Below are 6,607 nucleotides of genomic sequence, written 5' to 3' on the forward strand. Positions count from 1 at the left end.
CACTCTCCTTCCAGCCTGATTGACGCCTAACTGCTCCCCTGCCAGTCCGATTGCTCCCAGCTGCCCTCTCCTGCCAGCCCAATCTCCCCCAACCCCCCTTTCCTGTTGGCCCAGTTGCCCCTAACTGTCCTTCCCTGTAGGCCTGGTCCCCTCAACTGCCCTCCCTTGCTGGCCTGTGACAACATGGGTGTGGCCATCTTGTGAGGGTGTGGTGTCAATTTGCATATTATCTCTTTATTACATAGGATCCCTGCCAGCCATCTTGTGACCACATGGGGGTGGCCATCTTGTGCGACGGCATGACTGTCAATTTGCATATCACCCCTTTATTATATAGGACTAGAGGCCCTGTGCACGATTCATGCACCAGTGGGGTCCCTCGGCCTGGGCTGTGAGGATTGGGCCGAAACCGGCTCTCTGACATCCCCTGAGGAGTCCCAGATTGTGAGAGGGTGGTTCTCGGGTGACAAACCCTGAAATTGGGCTCCCTCCTCTCTAGTTCTGGGTGCATCACCCAAGAACTGCAGCTGCCAAGTCACCGCAGCTTGGCAGCTTCTGGATTGAGTGTCTCCCTCCTGGTGGTCATTACACATCATAGCTGCTGGTTGGAGCATCTGCCTCCTGGTGGTCATTGCATGTCATAGCTACTGGTCAGACAGTCAAATGGTCGGATGGTTGCTTAGGCTTATGTATATATATAGATTGCCAGCGCGTGTCACATGTACCAGTCACTTGGTCAGACGGATGGACGGTCAGTCACTTAGCCTTTTATATATATAGAGTAGAGGCCTGCTACATGGATTTGTGCACATTGAAAGGAAATTAATTAGAAGGTGGCTGGTGGGGTGGGACTGGACAAGATGGGCTGGACACACCCTGGAGCCAACCTCCCTCGGTCCCTCCCCTGCCAGCCGCACCTGGGGCGGCGCTTGGGCTTGAAGGGCGTTTGTGAAGTGAGCGGGGTCCCTCCAACAGGTGGGGTTTCTCAGCCTGGCCTGCGGGGATCGGGCCGAAACTGGCTCTCCGACATCACCTGAGGGGTCCCAGATTGGGAGAGGGTGGTTCTTAGGTGATGAATCCTGGAATCAGGCTCCCTCTTCTTGGTTCAAAGTACGTCACCCAAGAACCGCAGCTGCCAAGTCACTGCAGCTAGGCAGCTCCTGCATTGAGCATCTGCCCTCTGGTGGTCAGTGTGCATCTTAGCTACAGGTTGGACAGTCGGACAGTCACTTAGGCTTTTATATATATAGATGGACTTTCAGTTTAACAGGCACCCCCTCTCCCAAATTAATCTGTTATATTGAGGATTGAGGTTTTCCTGTACAAATAAAACTACGAGCATTTGTTGAAGTTTTTTTATGGACCAAAGCTTTTTATTTCTCTTGGGTACATCCTTAGGACTAGAATGGTTGGATCATATGGTAGAACTGCCAGACTGTTTTCAAAGTGGTTGTACCATTTTACATACCCACCGGTTGTGTGTGAAAGTTCTAGTTTGTCCACTTCTTTGTCAACACTTGGTCTCTAATTTGAGACATTCTAATAGGTCCGTAGTTGTATCTCATTGTGGTTTTAATTTGCATTTTCCTAATGACTAATGTCACTGAACATCTTTTCATGCTCTTATTCATCATCTTTATATCTTTACTGACATGTCTTCAAATTGTTTGCCCATTTTTTAATTGTATGAATTTTATTTTCCATATTGAGTTTTGAGAACTCAAATGTATAAACATTCTGAATACAAGCCTTTTTATTGGATATGTGATTTGCAAATATTTTCTTCCAAATCTCTGGCTTACATTTTAATTCTCTTTATAGTGTCTTTTGAAGAGCAGAAGTTTTAAATTTTAATGAATTCTCATTTATAAACTTGTTTGTTTGGTTTTTATGGATTGTGCTTTTAGTGTGATGAAAAAGAAACCTTTGCCTAACCCAAAGCACTGTCGTTTGCTCTTACGTTTTCTTCTACAAGTTTTATGGTTATGGGTTTTACATTTAGGTCTCTGCTCCATTTGGGGTTAATTATTGTATATGGTGCAAGGTATGAATTGAAATTCAGTTTCTTATGTGTGGAGATCCAGTTCTTCCAGCACCGTTTCTTGGAAAGACTTGTCTCTTTATGCAGTTGCCTTTGCACCTTTGTCAAAAATCGGTTGTCTGGCCTGGCCAGTGTGGCTCAGCAGTTGAGCATCAACCTATGAACCAGGAAGTCATGGTTTGATTCCCAGTCAGGGCACATGCGGGGTTATGGGCTCAATCCCCAGTGGGGGCCATGTAGGAGGTAGCAGATCAGTGATTCTCATTGATGTTTCTTTCTCTCTCTCCCTCTCCTTTCCTCTCTGAAATCAGTAAAAAAATATTTTTTTAAAAATCTGTATATGTGTAGATCTAATTCTGGGCTCTGTTTTGTTCCATTGATCTGTTGGTCTATCTTTATCCCATTATCTTGATCACTGTAGATTTATAGTAAGTGTTGATATCAGGGTAAGATCTTGAACATTGTCCTTCTTTTTCAAAATTGCTTTAGTTGTTTAGGTTCTTAGCATTTCCATATGCATTTTAAAATCAATTTATTAATTTCTACAAAACAAAACAAAACACAAAACCTACTGGGGTTTTTATTGGGGTTGTATTGAATCTATAGGTTAATTTGGGAAGAATTGACATCTTAGCAGCATTGAACTTTCTGACCCATGAATACCATAGGTCTCTGTATTTATTTAGATTTTTAAGAATTTCACCAATGGTATATAGTCTACAATGTATACATCTTTCACATCTTTTGTCAAATATATCCGTGAGTATTAACATATTTTTGGTGCCATTGTAAATGGTACTTTTTTATGGTGTTTGATTTTTTATTTTTAAATTTTTTATTTAGCTTAATTATGGTAAAACTAGAGTACCGATGCATGAAATTCATGCAAGAGTAGGCCTTCACAGCCGCAGCTGCCTGGATCCTTCCCTCCCAGCCATGGCTGCAGTCCCAGCTTCATCCTGGAAGGACATCCGGAAGGACGTCCAGTCTAATTTGCATATTATGCTTTTATTATTGTAGATATACATAACATAAAATATACTATTTTAACCATTTCTAAGTGTACCGTTCAGTATTGTTAGGTAAATTCATATTGTTGTACAAACATCACCATCCATCTTCTTAATATTTTTCATCTTGTAAAACTGAAACTCTGTACCTATTAAACACTGACTCTCCCCCTGGCTGTTATGGCTCAGTGGTTGAGCATTGACCCACGAACCAAGAGGTCGCTGGTTTGATTCCTAGTCAGGGCACATGCCCGGGTTTCAGGCTCATTCCTGAGTATGGAATGTGCAGGAGGCAGCTGATTGATGATTCTCTTCTCTTGCATCCATGTTTCTATCTCTCCCTCTCCCTTCCTCTCTCTCAAACAAACACACTCCAAAACAGTGACTCTCTATTCAGTATTTAACCTTTTTTCGCTTACCATAATGTATTCAAGGTTCATCTATGTTGTAGCATGTGTCAGAATTTCCTTCTTTTTTAAGGTTGAATAATAATCTATCATATGAATATTCTATATTTTGTTGATTCATTCATAGATGGTTGCTTCTTAACTTTTGGTTGTCAGTAATGCTGCTATAAGATGGTGTTACTTTTTAAATTTTGGTTTCCAATTGTTTGTTGCCAGTATATATGAATACAATTGATTTTTGTATATTAATATTGAATCCTGCCAGCTTGCTAACCTGACTTATTCTAGTAGCTTTTTTGTAGCTTCCATTGGATTTATATATAGACTGTGATGTCATCTGCTAATAAAGACAGTTTTACTTCTTCCTTTGTAATCTTTATGCCTAATTATATCCTCTAGTATTATGTTGAATAGAACATTAGATTTCCTAGTCCTGATCTTCGGGGAAAAGCATTCAGTCTTTCCCAATTACTCATGATGTCAGCTGTCGGTTTTTCTTATATGACCTTGATCAGGTGAAGGAGCTCACTTCTATTCCTGAGATTTTTTAAGAGGAATGGACGTTGGATTTTGTCAAATGCTTTTTTGTGTGTTTATCAAAACGATCTATTTTAGGTTTCTAAAATGTTGAATTACATTGATAGATTTTTAAATGTTATAACTACCTTACATTCCTGAGACAAACTCCACTTGGTCGCGATGTGTTATTCTCTATATATATTGTTGAATTCTGTTTGCTAAGTACATATTTGTTAAGAATTTTTGCACCTGTGTTTATGCGGATAGTTTTTTTGTAATGTCTACAGGATTTATAATATACATCTTTAACTTATTATAGTCTGCCTCCAAGTGATAGTAGTATATTTTTATTTCTCTCCTTTCTTTGTGCTGTTATTGTTAAAAATTATACATGTTATAGACACCATACTACATTGATATTATTTTTGTTTGAACAATCAATTTATCTTTTGAAGTAATTAAACAATAAGAAAAATATCTTAACTATTTACCCATATAGTTGCTATTTCCAATGCTGCTCATTTCTTTGCAGAGATCCATATTTCTATATGGTATTATTTTCCTTTATCTGAAGGACCTTAACAATTACTGTAGTGTAGGTTTGTCTGCTGATGCTGAATTCTTTCAGCTTTTATATGTTTAAAAAGTTTATTTAGCCTTTATTTTAAAAATATATTTTGCCTTTCTGATCTGCCATCTGCGGTGGAATCAAGGCCAAGATGCAGATTTTCATGAAAACCCTTATGGGAGAGAACATCACTCTCGAGATTGAATCCTTGGACACAATTAAAAAGGTAAAGGCCAAGATCCAGAATAAGGAAGGAATTCCTCCTGATCAGCAAAGACTGATCTTTGCTGGCAAGCAACTGGAAGATGGATATCCTTTGTCTGACTACAACATTCCAAAGGAGTCTACTCTTCATCTTGTGTTGAAACTTCGTAGTCGTGCTAAGACAAGGAAGAGGAAGTCTTAAACACCATTTCCCAGAAGAATGAACATAAGAGAAAAAAGGTTAAGCTGGCTGTCCTGAAGTACTACCACGTGGATGAGAATGGCAAAATCAGTTGCCTTCGTTGGGAGTGCTGTTTAGATGAATGCTGGAGTTTTTATGGCCAGCCACTTTGACAGACATTGTGGCAAATGTTGTCTGAACTATTGCTTCAACAAGACAGAAGACAAGTAATTGTATATGGGTTAATAAAAGACATGAACTAACAACAACAAAAAATTTCCATTGAAATAGAATTCTAGTTAATTTTTTCTTTCAGTACTTTAATGATGTTGTACCATTGTCTTCTCATTTCTATTGTTTCTGCAAGAAATGTGCTGTCATCTTTATCTTTCTTTCTCTCTTTTTTAAAAAAAATATATATTTTATTGATTTTTTACAGAGAGGAAGGGAGTGGGATAGAGAGTTAGAAACATTGATGAGAGAGAAACATCAATCAGCTGCCTCCTGCACACTCTCTACTGGGGATGTGCCCGCAACCAAGGTACATGCCCTTGACCGGAATCCAACCTGGGACCCTTCAATCTGCAGGCTGACGCTCTGTCCACTGAGCCAAACTGGTTAGGGCTATCTTTCTTTCTCTTTATGCTACGTTTCTCCCTCGCCTTCCCCAGCTCCTTTTTAAGATTTTCACTTTATCACTGATTTTGAGCAGTTTGATTATGATATGTGTTTGTGTAGTTTCCTTCATGTGCCTTGTACTGGGAGTTCACTGAACTTCTTGAGTCCAAGGGCTTAGTTTTCATCAAATTTGGAAAATTTCAGCCATAAGTCCTTTAAATATTTTTTCTGTTCCCAATTTTCTATCTCCTTTCTTTAAGCACTCTAATTATATGTACTTTAGGCCACTTGAAATTGTCCCACTGTCCATGGATGCTTTGTTCATTTATTTATTTATTTATTTAAATATATTTTAGTGATTTTTTACAGAGAGGAAGGGAGAGGGATAGAGAGTTAGAAACATCGATGAGAGAGAAACATCGATCAACTGCCTCCTGCACACCCCACACTGGGGATGTGCCCGCAACCAAGGTCCATGCCCTTGACTGGAATCGAACCTGGGACCTTTCAGTCCGCAGACCGACGCTCTATCCACTGAGCCAAACCAGTCAGGGCTGCTTTGTTCATTTAAAAAGGAATCTCTTTTTTCCTGTTTCATTTTGGAATTTCTAGTACTGTGTCTTCAAGTTTTTCTTCTGCAGTGTCTAATCTGCCTCTGATTCCATTCAGTTTATATTTTCATCTCATAATGTGTAGTTCTTATTCTAGAAGTTCAATTACAGTCTTTTTTAAAATATGGTTATAATAATTGTTTTAATGTCTTTGTCTACTAATTCTAATGTGTGTCAGTTTTGGGTTGGTTTTGATGGATTGCCTTTTTTCCTTATTATGGATTATAGGTTTTTGTATGCCTAGTAATTTTTTATTGGTTGCCAGACGGTGTGAATGTTCTTGTTGATTGCTGTGTATTAAATATTCTTGAGCTTTGTTCAGGGATATAGTTAAGTGATTTGGAAGTAGTGTGATCCTCTTGGGTCTTGTTTTTAAGATTTGTTAAGTGGGACCAGAGCTGTGCTCAGTCTAGGGCTAATAATTCCCCACTGCTGAGGCAAGACCCAT

General features: G+C 39.2%; 1 pseudogene; it reads left to right on the forward strand.

The window, feature by feature from the left end:
- Positions 1 to 5,206, forward strand: part of LOC102757078 — an 11,331-nt pseudogene extending 6,125 nt beyond the window's left edge.
- The last annotated feature ends 1,401 nt before the right edge of the window (positions 5,207 to 6,607 follow it).

This window comes from Myotis davidii, unplaced genomic scaffold (genome assembly GCF_000327345.1).
Source record: "Myotis davidii unplaced genomic scaffold, ASM32734v1 scaffold571, whole genome shotgun sequence".
Taxonomy (NCBI): Eukaryota; Metazoa; Chordata; class Mammalia; order Chiroptera; family Vespertilionidae; genus Myotis; species Myotis davidii.